The sequence below is a fragment of the Triturus cristatus genome, chromosome 3_1 (assembly GCF_964204655.1).
Source record: "Triturus cristatus chromosome 3_1, aTriCri1.1, whole genome shotgun sequence".
Lineage (NCBI taxonomy): Eukaryota > Metazoa > Chordata > Amphibia > Caudata > Salamandridae > Triturus > Triturus cristatus.
Window position 1 is genome coordinate 77,230,456 of NC_140583.1, and position 15,099 is coordinate 77,245,554.

General features: G+C 44.3%; 1 protein-coding gene across 1 annotated transcript in view; it reads left to right on the forward strand.

Annotated features, from left to right (window-relative positions):
* LRRC4C (leucine rich repeat containing 4C) overlaps positions 1-15,099 on the forward strand; it is a 1,197,586-nt gene that overhangs the window by 476,795 nt on the left and 705,692 nt on the right. The window lies entirely within an intron of this gene.

Consider the following 15,099-nt stretch of genomic DNA (forward strand, 5'->3'; position numbering starts at 1 on the left):
TAATGTGCTTGTGCTCTCTCCTTAAAATACGGTAGAATTGGCTCAAACACAATTGGAATATTTGATTTACTTGTAAGTGCGTGGTAGAGTGGCTCTACCTGTGCCCACCGCCTGTAAATTACATGCTAATCCCTGGAGAGACTTCCTTACCGGAGTTGCTAAAAACGTATTAGTATAACCTATAACATGGTGTTCCATACCTGTGTTTGCCTTAGGGCTGGGACACTCTTGAGTAGCTAGGCACTCTACAAATATAGTCATTAATTATTAAATTAATGCATTCATACTAGTGGGCCTGCAGCACTAGTTGTGCCACCCACTTGAGTAGCCCTCTAAAAATGTCTCAGGCCTGTCATTGCAGCCTGTGTGTGCAGTTTTAAACTGCCACTCTACATGGCAAAATGAACCTTTTTCCAGGCCCAAAATCTTCCTTTTTAATGCGTGTAAGTCACCCATAATGTAGGCCCTAGACAGCCCAGAGTGCAGGGTGCAGTGCATTTAGCACATGGGACATGTACTGTGTACTTTTACATGTTCTGGTAGTAAATACCTCTTTAATTAATTTTTCACTACTGCGTGGCCTACCTCTCCCATGAGCAAACATTGAAGTTACGTTATAACAACCAATAAGTGATCATTTACAAATGGGAGCAGGTACCCAGTTCATGTTTGGTGTCTTTGCAATTGTAATGAAATATCCTCTCTCATGGTGTAGTTGGATTTTAAATTAAATTATAACTTGAAAATGCTACTTTTAGAACTTTGCAAACAGAACTGCTGATGGACAGAATGTTAAACAATGTCAAACATTCACCCCAGTACAGATATTTGGGCCTAAATCCATTGTTTTTTTGCTCCCCGTGCCATTCCAGTTTGAACCCAGACATATCCAAATCAATCTTGACCCTGTTCCCCATGGGACCAGTCCAGCCCAAAATACCAGGCCAGGTCATCCCTGGACTAGAAACAAGCATCCAGTGACTGGTTTCGGGGTTTCATCCCTCATCAGACAGATTAGCTTGACTCCAGTGGCACGGGACCAACATCTGGGCATACCTGTCCCACTCGTGGTGACAATTGCAAGAAGAACAATTGATGGACAGAATGTTGAGCAATGTCCAACATTCACCTCAGTATGCCCTAAGTGGCCAAGTGTATGCCAGACGTGGTTCTCTTGTTGTGCAGATGCAATGGGGCTGTGTCAAATTCACAGCAGTGAAGCATGTGCTATGCCGATTCTTCAGTGGCGAAGCAGGTTCTGTGTCGGAATCAGAGCGGGTGCTATGACATCTGCGACATGGTGCTCAGGACTCATGCTGCGGCAAATTTTCGGCTGCAAAGTAGGTGCTGCATCAAGAAAGCAGGTGCTGAGTGGTCTTCCTCCCCAGGTTCCACTTCCAAGGGCCCAGCAACTGCTTTGGCACCACATGGTAAGTCAGGGCACTCAGCAGAAGAGCCCAGGCAATGGTAGGTGAAGTCTTTGGTGAGTGTGAGACTTCTTTACAGGAGGCAAGCATACACAAGCCCTTGGAGAACCTTGGTAGCAGGATGGTGCAACCATGACATAAAATGTTAGGACATCTGGCTGCTATTTTATTTATTTTACAAATTATTCACTGTATACTTAATTACAAGCCTCTCTTGTAACTTAATGGACATGAACCAAGACAATGAACATTTGAGTTCATAGAATGCCCTCTCAAGCTAAACTTTAAACCTTACGTCTTCTTCATCTTTATCCCCTTCCCAAAAGTTTTAGGTTCCAAAAAAGGATAGTAACAGTAAATCACTTGGTAAACTGTTTGTATACTGAAAGGGTGGAAGACAGCACCAGTTCACGGTACTTGAGAATACTGACAACTGCTACGTTCAATTTAGCACAATGAACGAATGTTTTATGAACGTTTTATGATATTTTTTTTTATTTGTCTTAAACTATGAACTTGCTGCTATATCTTTTTTATGTGGAAATTGTAAAGGTTTTAATTAACCAAACAATAAAGTATTACTTACTTACTTACTCTCAAGCTACAGTGTCACACCAATCACCATCTCAAATTTACAAGCTATCGCCAGTCAGTCATAGATGCTTCTTCCCAAAATGGCGTCAAAGGGAGCCATTGAGGTGGGGCATTCACCAGATAGGGCTCTGCCTCATGGGAACGGGTGCGCGAGGCAAGAGAGGAACACTGCGCCGCTGCCACAGAGAAATGATTTGTTGGCGCTATAGACTTGACCCCGATGGCATTCGGTGACCCCTGGACAAAAGCATCTCACGCCCGACAGCGGATAGTTGACCATTTGAGGCGACCTCGGTCCCCGCACCATCCAGGCATTGACGTCCTGGGGAACTAGCGAATGAAACGGAGGGAAGCACTTGACTGTGTCCTATTGATTGTGCTGTTTGTCACTGCTTTCAAGACACCTATCCACTTTCATTTCCACTTGTCCTTGAGTTATGTGCCTCCCTCTCATTGATTTACCTCTGTGCGGGCACTCCTGGGAGGCTGACACCTCCTCGTCCACAGCAGTCCAGCAGTTCCTGGAATAAGAGGGCCTCTTCAGCTCATCAGAGTAATGGCCAGTGGTCCTTGGTTTGATGGCACTTTTGGTCTCCTTTCTCATTTCATTAACAGAGAAGACAATGAAAGGTGATCTGGGACATCACTGACACCATAAATAAAGTGGGGTTTTCAATCTGCACACTGAAGGCACTCCAAAACCAACCAGATTCCATCATTTGGTCCAGTCGAGCGCCGAACTTCAGACAGGAAGGGGCACATTTACAAGCCCCGTGCGCCACTTTTGCGTACATTTTCCCATGTTAAAAGTGACGCAAAAGTGTCGCAATGGGCTTGTAAATCTGCCCCAAAGTGTTTCTGTGAGGTGCAAAGCCTCGCCTGACGCAGCATGACTGCGTTTCAACTAGAAGTGCTCTTAGACAAGTAATGATCGGCTCTGTGTTTATAGAGGATGTTTACGATTTTGAAAATAGATGCTCGTCTTCATGAGTGGATTCATCAATCTGAAATGGAAATCGTGACAGTGACAGCGCTCGAGTTGTAAGAAAAAATAAATGCCGGGGCTCTCGTCGGGGTGCCTCTGCAGCTTGCGCCACACACTGCCCCTGTCATGCTGCCAATGACAGTAACAACACTACAAGTAACCATCACACTCCTACAAGTGTGACAAGTTAGACTATTACAGGCCCCCAAAGCTATAGAATGGCTTAGGCGGCAGATAATAGTCATTTTCAATGAATATTGAATTAATAATTAACTGTTGTCGTGGTCATCTCTAACTCAGCCAGACAGTGCCACCTTGTGGTAGACTTTCACAAGCACCAGTATTGACAATTAAGTGCCGGTGCTGAGCCCCTGAGTCCACTGGCTCAAATTAAGCACTGAGGACCGACCACCAACTTTATTCACAGACGTCTGAGGTTAAATATAGGACACACTGTTATGTGATCTACCGTGCTTTATGCTGTGATTATTATTCAGAGTAATTGGCATAGTCCTATTATAGTCCTAAGGAGCAACATGGTGCACAGAGAACTTTCGTTTACCATACATTAAACATGAAATGGAGTCCACCGACCCAGACACTTGAACCAGGATGGGAGGTGGGGGGAGGGCTGCTGATAGAGGCATGCAATAATCACAGTACTGGGCAGCACACTGTCCAGCTGCTTTTTATAAGTAACCTGTTTTGATATTACAGAAAATCTAATCTGCATATAATTGTATACATTTTGCAATTTGTGCACAGGGAGAATGAATGATTTGCCCAGAATAATGCAATATTTTGGGAGATATCCCAAAGCCTGGACTAGAAGCTAGGGGGCTTACTTAAGAGAGGCTTGGGCAGTACCCAGCACCCCTCTTTGTAGGTAAATCTCTCCAAGGAGATGAAGAAGCTGAAAGGGGCACTTCTACTTGTCACATCTGCACCCACCACAGCTGCACGACCTGCGGTAACCTCAATTCCCTGGAGCTGCGCAACCTTCCCAGCCACAACTTCAACCACTTCTTTACTAAGAGCTCCACAACTGTTCAGCCACACTTTGTACTGCTTTTCATCCACAGCTGCCAGACCTGTGCCCTTAATAGCAGCAGCCTCCCGTGCAGGTAGAGTGGTGGGGCGGTGGGGCCGGGTAGGAGGGATTTCGACTGACGAGGGAAAATTATTATTTTTTTACTTTTCCCTCGTGGTCATCTGTCGAATACCCCCTCCCCCCAACTCGGCCCCACCACCCCACCGGTCTTAACTGCACGGGCCGCTCCTGCTTAATAGTTGGCACCCCTGATCTACCCACAGCTGGTATTCCTGCAACCACTTCAGGTGCTAGATGGGCAATCTGAAAGGCTGTCAAGCGACTGATGGCTTCCTCCACTCAGGCCATCATTGGCAGATGGGTGAATGATTGCAGGTGACATGGTCTACACTGGAGAGTGTGGCCAAGCTCTTGTAGATGGCACATTTTGTGTCCCGGGACAGAATCACTACCTCTGTCTTTCCATGTACGTACTCCCAGTTCCAATATTGTAAAGTCTTCCCATGGAGGCGAATGTCCAGGAGACAATCTGCCTATGTATTTCAACTCTAGTAGGCTCAAAATCATCATTCAAAAAGAGCATTAGGTTTTTTTTGTTTATGTTTACAAGGCATAAGGGTCCAGAACTACAAATGCTACGTGTCAGGTGTGTGTTACTTTTCTAACGCAAACCCATTGCAAAGTGGTCAGGTGGGATTTACAATCTAACAAAATTTATAATTTGTATTGTACTGTAAGCCAAAATAATGTACAGTTGTACAATTAGTTTCCTTGCTTTACTTTGCATCAAGGGGGGTTTCATGGATGGTGCATGTGGGTTCTCATGCACCAACCCATGGGTTTTGACGTAAAATCCCAGACAGGCACTTTTTTCTGAAATTCTGTGCTTCCTTGAGACAAGTGTAAGCAGGAGAAATATTTTCATGTCTCCTTGTTTTTCCTACTTTGCTTGAGTGCTGTATTGTACAGCACAAATACAACAAGCATTGGCATAGCCAATATGTCACGCTTTTCGGACCTTATAAGTATTTAGTTATGCAGCACAATATCCTTGGTGCAACAACATCAACAGTTGCATGGCTAAACACTTATAAGCTCCCAAATGTGAGACCTATTGGCCATGGCAATGCTTGTTTAATTTTAGTTACCAATCAGATCTATAAATAAAAAGAAAAAAATTGCCTGTGCATGCCTACGAAATGACGCTAGTGGCCGCGTCTTAAGGCTTTTTTGTCATTCTTCTTTACCCATGCTGCACAGTTTCATAGATGCAGCACAGCATGGCTAAAAACCATTGGCAAGTCTAATGGGTCCCAAATGCGAAACCTATTGACTTGGCCAGTGCTTGTTGTTACAGCAGCTGAAAATAACGAAAATTACCTTTGTGAATGGTGTATTACTTAATAGAGAGATCTTGTTTTCCTATAGTTTCCATTCAAGTAGCCTGTGAAAAAAGTAAATCGGCCCAGGAACTGTCCCTAAAGTATACAATCCTAGTCAAAGCAAAGCCACTGCCCAAGAAGAGCTCACATAACAAACATTGAACATTTTACGCCAGACAAAGGGGAAGCTGCCCTGATTTCACCAGCTTTCAACCTGTTCAATCAAAGACAATCACTGAACAACAATTGCGCTCTGTTTTTGCAAATAGAAACAAATTTACTGGTTCAAAAGATCCCTATTCCTTAATCACCCGCTCTATTTTCATTCATTCCGCATGATGTCCAAGGGAGAAGGAAAATCCCTCCAGCCTTGGTAATGCATATAAAAATAACAGGCAGCCTCCGAGTTTGGTATTCCTTCTAACATTTATTTTAAATCCATATGGGCGAAAACCAAACGTAAATGTTTTCTCGGCTATGCCTATTTACTGCACATAGAATCTTAGCATCCTGCAGCCTGCCATAATCATGTGTATCGCTGTATTTGCAAACAGGATACATTTTATTTTACTGCTAAATATCCCCCCAAAATACAGGTAACATTATTTTTGAGGAGTGAAGGCTGATGTGCACGCCTCCAGTCACCTCATTCCTTAACGGTGTTAAAAAAAGTAATGGATGCATCTAGAGTCTAACACCACACAACCTTTAAGACATTCTTCCTTAATTTACTGTCAGAATCCCAAATTCAAGCCTCTCTGAGAGCCCAAGCTTGAAACGCACTTTCACTGTGATACTTGAAAAAAAAAAAAAATATATATATATATATATATATATATACACACATACACATTGCGTACATGTAATACTATGTCATAATAAATAATGCCCTAGCCCTTTAATAATGTGATTAAATGATAATGACCAGTCACAGAAAAATGTTAAAATGCTAAATTGTACTCCGTATGACATAAACACACTGAACAATACTATCCTAAATCTGCATTTATTTAAAAATGTATTTTTCTCCATGTGTTGTGCTAGGTTGTGTAACTTATAAGTAAGTTTATTCGTGGCCTCATCTTCACTCGGTGGCAACCCAGCCATCAAAGTAATTCATGTTTCGAGATTGCTGTTCCTGAAACCACCACCAGGTGACACTTGGGAAGCGTACGTAGGCATATGCGCTCCAAGGAGCAGGCTGTCAAGATTGACCTGAGGTGTGCTCAGCTGCTTATCCAAGCACAAAACTAGGGGAGGGGGGGGGGGGGCAGGGCACAGTTAGCATACAGCGGAGAGCTAGGCATTCCCAAGGGTACGCTGTAAACAATCTACTCCATATGATTTGGGATACGTGAAATATATGTAAACTTACTCTCAAGGAACACGTTTGGTGTGAAATGAAATAATGTAAACACTGATTGACTGAATTACGTTATGTTTTGTGTCATTTAAGGCTCTCCCTAGAGGCAAAGTAGTGGAACGAGGGCGGTGAAATACATTGATTTTCTAAACAAAAGAAAAATAAGCATTTTTTCTGATGAACATTTTATCGTTTATTCTTAGTTTCAAATATCTAACATTTCATCACATATGTACCTAAGTCGGCAAATTTTTGAGAAACCATTCCTGTACACAATTCTATATACAAAACGTGTTCTCTGCTTTGCAAAACTAAAGCTATTGCATTATTGTTTCATTAGAAGTACACATTTGCGCCGAGCGGTAGCCCGGACATGAATTCTTGCAGACCATAGAATTGACTGAAACGGATTCAGCTACTAAATCCCCCAAAATGCTCCTAAGTATATGGGACTGCTGGGTCTAAAACCTAGAACAGGTGACCCAACTCCACCATGCACACCACACGAGATATGATTCCAGCAGGATGCATTTATTTACTGCATCTCTCGACTGAAGCCCAAGCCATAACCTTGTAGCTAGGCATCTAATTGTTTATAGCAGGGTGTGTCTACAACAGTCGCCTTTTAACCAGTTCATGGCTGCCAATGTTAACTGCTGTCCTACGTTTTGTCGCCTGCAGACCGCCCCCTGCGAAGTGCGGCTCGTGCTGCTCGTTCACACCACCGTATTTGCCCTCCTTAACACTTCCCCGAGCACTCTTACTTGCAGCCCTCTCGTGCCCGTGCATACCAGAAGAATGCACGTGCCCATGGGTCTCCGCAGGTATATGCAAATATGTGAAGACCCTGCTTGCTCAGTTTATAGCAGAAACGTCAGGTGGGAACCAAGTTATATTGATTATACCAGGCTGTATATTGGGAGAACACGGCCTACGGAATATAAATCGGAGCATCTACCAAACTGTATGAGAGAAACAGTTGTACAAAAACAGAAAATAACAGTAATCACACAATTCAGGTTTATGCACGGTTAAAACTAAAAAATGCCACCTGAGTTTACAGAGTTGCGCCAGATTCTGTGCTACTGTAAACTCTGAAAAGCTGCATGCGAGCTGTGCTTGCATTCAAATGCAAAAACCTAAATGCGCATCACTGAAACAAACCACAGCCAGGAGTCGGAATGTATCAACTTTTTGGCAGGAGACGGCGCTTGCATTCGAATTAAAAGCAGCTTTCTAAACTGCCGGTTTCATGCGGACTTCCAGTGGCCTCTGACTTACGCAACCCCCGGGCGGACGCGTCCACTGTGCGCCACCGTTATTGAAAGAAAAGAGGCAAGACGTACAGACACGGAGGCGACAGCACACCTTGTCACACGGAGCCGGTGTAGCGATAGTAACGGTCGTCTTACCCTTGGTGTGCAGGACAGTAGCATCAGCAGGGACACATGGAGCAGTCAGCTGGGCGCCTCCAGCCAGCCCATCACGGCGGCGGCACGGTGCAGCGCTGCTCGCGTCACCGGGCTCGCCTGCTGCTGCTCCCGGCTCCTTTCCTCTCACTTCATGCTGCTGCGGCGGTGCCTCGAGATGCCTGGGAGGAGAATGCACACATGACTGTTACTGCGGGGCTCTGCCACCCGGGGAAGGGGACCCTGCCGGTGCACCTCATGGGGAGGAGCACCACTCAGCTCCCGGGCTAGCTCGCCTCTGGAGGCAGAGTGCGGCTTTGTAAACACTTTGAAGCATTTATCCTGGCACCGGCTCTTTAACCCCTTCCTAACTGCAAGTGGCGCAAGCACAGGCTGGGCAAGGGCACGAGGCTCGTTTTACATACTAATACTGTGTCCGGTTGTAGCCGGTGTCAAGGGTGCACGGACTTAAAATATATTATCAAAACTCAGTGCGACTATACAAACACATTGTATAGTATTCTCTGCCATTTATGATGGAAACCTAAGTGCAGGCCCGTGTTCCATTTCACAAGTAATACGGGCTACATACAGCAAAAGGTGCACTCCACTACTACAACAACAAGCAAAGCCGTGAAAGTGACGCGGCCGTAAAAGTAAAAGGCCAAGCTAATATATATTTTTTTTTAAACCATATGGACCCTGCGCCCCTTGCGAGAGCGAGCAGGGGCACCATCTGTTTGAAAGTTAATTACAAACAGATGGTTTCAAAGCTCGCTCCCGCAAGGGAATTACCAAACGTGCACGCATTGCCCTTGAAAGCAATGCAAAGCGTGCACGTTTTTGGCCGAAAAATTGAATCGATTCCTAAAGGTCTCCTCCTGGACAGCACATGCGCGCTGCGTAGGCGAGACCTAATAAGGAAAGCTCTACAGCTCAGGTGCTTTTCGGGGTGGTCCTTGTAACTTCCAGAGTGGTAATACACCACCCCCCCCCCCTCCCAAACAACAGTTCCCAGTGGTGCCGGAACACTTTTTGTGAATGGGTATGCTGGTCATCAACACAAGGTCACTAAAACTAGTGAATAATCCTAGTGCTACTTAAAAAGGGAAGTGCATCAAATAAATTGAAGCCTAGCGCTAGAGTGTCTGGAAGAACGGTAGTGTTGTGGTGCATTTTGAGGTGTATTTTCACAACATATTGCTAAACCAGGTGTGGTAAGGTGTTGTGATTTACACAGCACGTCCATCAGCGAAGTTACCTGCCCTAATAATTTACCACAATTTCTGATAGTGTGTGTTAATGATAGACCCCGGGAGCTGTGGTTTCGGAACAACTACTGCCACTGTTGAAAACTACTGTCGCGTGAACCGTTCTTCTCTATTGTTTGCTTCTTGGAGTTGGAGTGGCCCATCAGGGATCCTTCCTCAGCAGGTCGGTGCAAACGGAAGATTGCTTGCTTCTCAGGGGTCGGTCTCTCTCCCTCACTCTTGTTTTCTCTCTCTTTCTCTCCTATCTCTCCCAATCTCTACTTCACTTTCTTTGTGCTATCGCCATTGGGAATGTGATAAATAAATGACACTATCTCATTGGATGCTTCTCAGGCACGGCTATCCAGCCCATTCCAGTCTTAAACAACATACTCTATAGTTCTAATCTGGAATGAGATAAAACCCCTCGATGCTGCGCTGCAGAGCTGGCCTTCTTGAAACTGTGGGGAAAGACCGAGCATCTGAACCCAGTGCCAGAGGCGGTGCGAATAAGCAGCTGTGTGCCCTATGCCATGCCATGCTCTATAAGTAGGTTTGCCAGATTCTGCCATGTGGACGGAATACCTCAATTCCATTTTGTTTACACGTCATTGATGCCAGGAGCGTAACTCCAGTTCATAACGCTTGAAAGCAAACCAGGACTGCTCGTTAATGTATTCGCTGATTTTTTAAAAGTGAGCCCAGGCGATGTTCTGCCGACACGAAGCAATCGCACAACCCCAAACATAACACTGGAAAACACAGGTAAAGTCATTGCTAGCAGACCCCTACAGCATCAAGCGAATACAGGGCAGAACCTGAACTCCCTGCCCCAACAGAACCACACTCAGGCGGGATACCTGCACACCAAGGTGCCTGGAAGTCATGTGCAGACTCCTGACTGAGCTTCACCAAAACTGCCACTCACTAACCCACTGAAACATCCCCTTTCTGAGTGAACGGCGACACATGAATATTCATTTCCCAATGTAATTGTGTGAGCTATCAAATATACTTGACTTTCAACAGCGTCTTTATTGATTGTAAAATTGTGTACTTCTGGTCACCTCATAATTGTTGTTTGCTTGTAGGATTTAAAACATATTTACGATAATTCACCCTAACAAATTTGGCATTTTTAGAGAATATATTGGTAAGCACGGAGTTTGGTAGGTGCTACATCCCTGAAGTTATGATTGCAACATACAACTCAAGCAGTGCGAAGATGGAATTTACTAACCAGGAGATGATGCTCACCTAGCAGTTGAGGGCCACCTAATGGTACAGGAGTGTCATCAGTTAATGCGCCTGTCGCATGCACCAAGCAATATAGTCAATCCAGAATGAAAGATAAAGGAAACCTTAGAAGAAAAACACACTGAAAGAAACCTACAAGTCTCAGGTTGCTTAGACCTATTGGCTTTTAACCCACGGTAATGTGCTGTATGGCTAAACACTGAGAAAGCCTAAAGGCGAGACCTATTGGCTATGCCAATGTTTGTTTTTGATTGGCTCTGCATTATCTCTGTCATTCATTTGTATGCCAATAAGTGGATTTAAAGTTAGGAATGGAATATTTACTCTCTAGTTTACTCCTTTGGGGGCATATTATCAAGGTCGGGTGATAAATATCACAAAGCATATTTATCGCCGGCTATCTCTGGAATTTATCGCCCGGTTAGCGCGTTATCAACAACGCGCATTGCCGAGGCGATAACAATTCCAGAGATAGTGGGGATATCACTGTTTTCCATGGTGGAAAACGGGGATATCCTAGATGATAGGGTCTGTGGTCTTAGCCACACAATCCACCCCCCATGTTAGGTATGCCTTAGTCAGGAATTTACCAGACATTAAATTCCTGCCTTAAGGCATACTTAACGTGATTTTAAATATCGCTATCCCTCCTTGTCAATATGGCGAAGCTGGGTTAGCGATATTTTCCCAAGGGAGTCTTGTCCGGCACGCCTCATTTGCATCTCATTAGGGATGCGATGGGAGGCGTGTTGACAAGGGGTGCCATTGCCAGTAAACTGTTGCTAACAGTTGTTAGCGACAGCTTGCTGATAGGGCGATAAAAATATCGCCGCTTTAGCGGCAAACAGTGCCGCTAAAGCGGCGATATTACCCTTGATGATATGCCCCTTGGTGTGCACACTGCAGCCAAAGCAACAGCAACACCTGACTAATTCTAAGGAAGTCAAGGTGACCCCTCTCTGTTTCGAAAGTGATTCAGTTTTCTGATTTGAAACCGAAATTGAGCGAGATGGGCAGTGACATAACAGCACATCCTTTTGAGATGAGGGAAGAAACACACTGTACAACAGCTGAAATCCCTAAAGTTGCTGGCAGCTCCTGTGGATAGGTGCACTGGGCAGGAGACAGTATAAAGGGTTTGGAGGAAAAGCTAAGATTTCTGCCTATATGGTAGGAATGATTTACTCCTATCAAAGGTGGAGATCAGCATCTAGGGTACATGTAGATCAATATTAAAGCGGGTAGCCTGCAGATCTGGTGTCTTGTTGTTAGTCCCACAGGAAGCATGATTGAGACACACAGCCCAATTTGGAATTCAGATTAATCCAATAATTGATGTACACATTTTGCATCATAAATGATGGGGTAATCGCTGCAGAGCGTGAACAGCCAGTCATTGTTTTCAACGAGACTGGATGTAATGAGATTCACATGCGGATGCACCTGATCTAAAACGGCAATGCGAAGTTTTTTAGGAACACAACATACAAGACGAATTTAGTTAAAAACCATGCTGACTGTTTTTTTAATAGGAAATGTAGAATGCAAGTTAGTTTTCCTGCGTTAAATGTACCTTTATTTCATGACCCTTTAAAAATACTGGTGATTTATAGTATGTTTTTTGTACATTTTAAGCTACTTTGTTTTCCTAAATTGAAAATGTAGTCGATGTGTGTTGCTGGTTTCAGTGATATTTTCTGGTGTGTTGACTGACGCGCCTCTTTATGGTTCTGATTAGCTTTATTTCTTCTAATGTTATCTTTACAACAGTGTCCTCATTGCTTTCCTCTCACTCTGTTATCACTCGTTACATTGATAACGGTATTCATGTATTTTTTTTTATTTTTATACCTGCATTTAAATAATCTCCTATGCATAATCTTCTGATTGATGGGGGGATTTGTGTGGAGATTGCCGCCGAAAAGAAACACATTAAGTAGAACTTAATACAATTCCGTTCTTGGATTTTTTGCAAGTCCCAACTTTTCACGTTGTGTTTTCTACGTTAATGGACGACATGCACAAGCCTGCCGCAGTGCTGGGCATCTGCCCACCATGAGTGCCGTCTCTGAAGCTGGTGAAACGCCTCTTGCTTCTTGAGTAAGCAGCCATGAGGTTTTCCATTTTAAAGCTTGATATGGGATTGAGAGTCCACTTTCTCAAATTCTTATCTTTTCCACAATAAAAGTAGATTTTCTTCACCTACATGTGAGAATCTATGTTTCAAACAGATCTTCAACTCCTAGACCACTTGGATTTAGTTTCATGCCGCCCCAAAATGCTGTGTTACTAATTCTTTTTCAGCTGTATGCCTGTTTCCAACTGATACACAGTATCTCTTTCCCTGCATGCAGGACGAGTGGGCATGCAGTTTCTAAAGGCAACAACTGCTCCAAAGCTGATGAGCATCTTGAAAATCGCCCTGACCTTCAGTGGCGACAGCGAAAGCTGGCCCAGCTTTTAGAGCTATACATTCCCTGCAGAGTAGACCTCATCCTTCACTGTATATTGTCTATTTTTCGAGCCTGACGAATAAGTGAACAGTATAATATACTAATGTTTTAGTGCACTTGGTGCCACATATAGTCTTGTAGATTCGAAACCCTGTTTTAGTACGACTCAGTCCAACTGTACTAATTGCACCAACCACGAAAAGAAACCAGCGCGTGCCTCTCGCTGAAAGTGGGAGGGGTGGGGGGAGTGCGAGAGCACACAAAGCGTTTCGCTTGCGTGAGCGAGCCACGGACACCATGTGTTTGTAAGTTAATTACAAACATATGGTGTCAAGCTCGCTCCCGCAAGGCAATAGCCACACGTGCACGCGTTGCCATTGAAGGCAATGGAACGCGTGCACGTTTTTGGCTGAAAAGCCGAAGCCATTCCAAAAGGTATTTTTGCCTATGCAGCGCATGCGTGCTGCGTAGGCAGCGCATGCGCGCTGCGTAGGCGAGACCTAAAAAGGGAAGAGCCTGTAAAAATAGTTTTTGCACTGGATGGAACCTCTTACAAAACAAAACCAATGATTGACAGAAGGCGCACACCCTTGCACTATGGTGAAAGTATTTCTGCATTGGTGCATGGCAGTAAAAAATGAACCAGCAGAGAGAGAAAGCAGTCCAGTGCCACCTCCTAAGAGATAGGGTGCTGTTCTGCTCTCCCGCATTTGCGCAACACAGCATAGCAAGTTATTTCCTGCTCTGCGTTGCATGACTTCTATGTAAATATGGACAGAGGTATGTTTTGATGTATAGAAGAATAGTGCCATTAGGTTACCTGATTTTCTTCCTGTCTTCTCTGTGATTAACACGCTTTACATGTAAACACTTGTTTCTAATATACAAAAATACATACCAATTGCCGTATGAATGTTCATTTTGTTTGTTCTAATTCAAAAAGTAAGGTTATATTTAATCTACATTCTTGTTTAGAATTGTACTTCTTTGCATTTATTATGTTTAGCACTTAATGAGGAGACACAAAGATTGAAGAAAAGGTTGAATCAATTTGTGCAACTCAAATCTGTGCGAGATTTCAACCAAACATTCACCTAATCATCCATCGCCGGTACTTTGTGAGACGGTAAAGCCCTACTCACTGTTGTACATAATTGAGGCAAAGTGCTTAATCACCTTCAAATAAACCCACATGTCTGTGCCCAGGTCTATCTGAAAAGTCTTTCTACTGCTTCAATTGTAGTTCCAGCTTCTGAAGATGTCACTTCGGAGAAACCGATCTAATGGCTTACTCTTTGTTGTGAACTATGTCTAAAGCTTTTTTAATCTATAATGCTTCCCTTTGCAAAAGGACTTTTTCATGATCGTAACCATTTTTAGGTCTCGCCTACGCAGCGCACATGCGCTGCAAAGGAAAAAGACCTTTAGCCATCGAGTCGGTTTTGAGGCCAAAAACGTGCACGCGTTGCATTGCTTCCAATGGCAACGCGTGCACGTCTGGCGATTTCCTTGCGGGAGCGAGCAGCGGCGCCATATGTTATCAATTATCGCGCCTTGCTGCTCGCTCCCGAAAGGGAATCGCGCAGGCCCCCTCCTCTCTCCCCTCCCCGGTTGCCGTGCGATGCGCGAGCGCTTGTGCTTGTTTAAAATGCAGTCGCCCCTTAACGATGCGGAGATGTCTCATATGGCTGGAACTACTGACCTTGGCACTGGGGAAACAGGTTTCAAATCTGGCACAAAACCCGGTCATTGTGGACAAAAATTAATCCTCCCCCATTCCAGGAAAATTGTGTAATATGTTCTAGCGCTTATGTAAATTGCTGTAATGCCCTCGTGCCACCTGCGCTATATCACATAGCAACAACAAAAAGAGCAGAAATCGAAAGAACGTTGTCACACTGGGTGACGTCATCTTCCAGTCCTTCTCT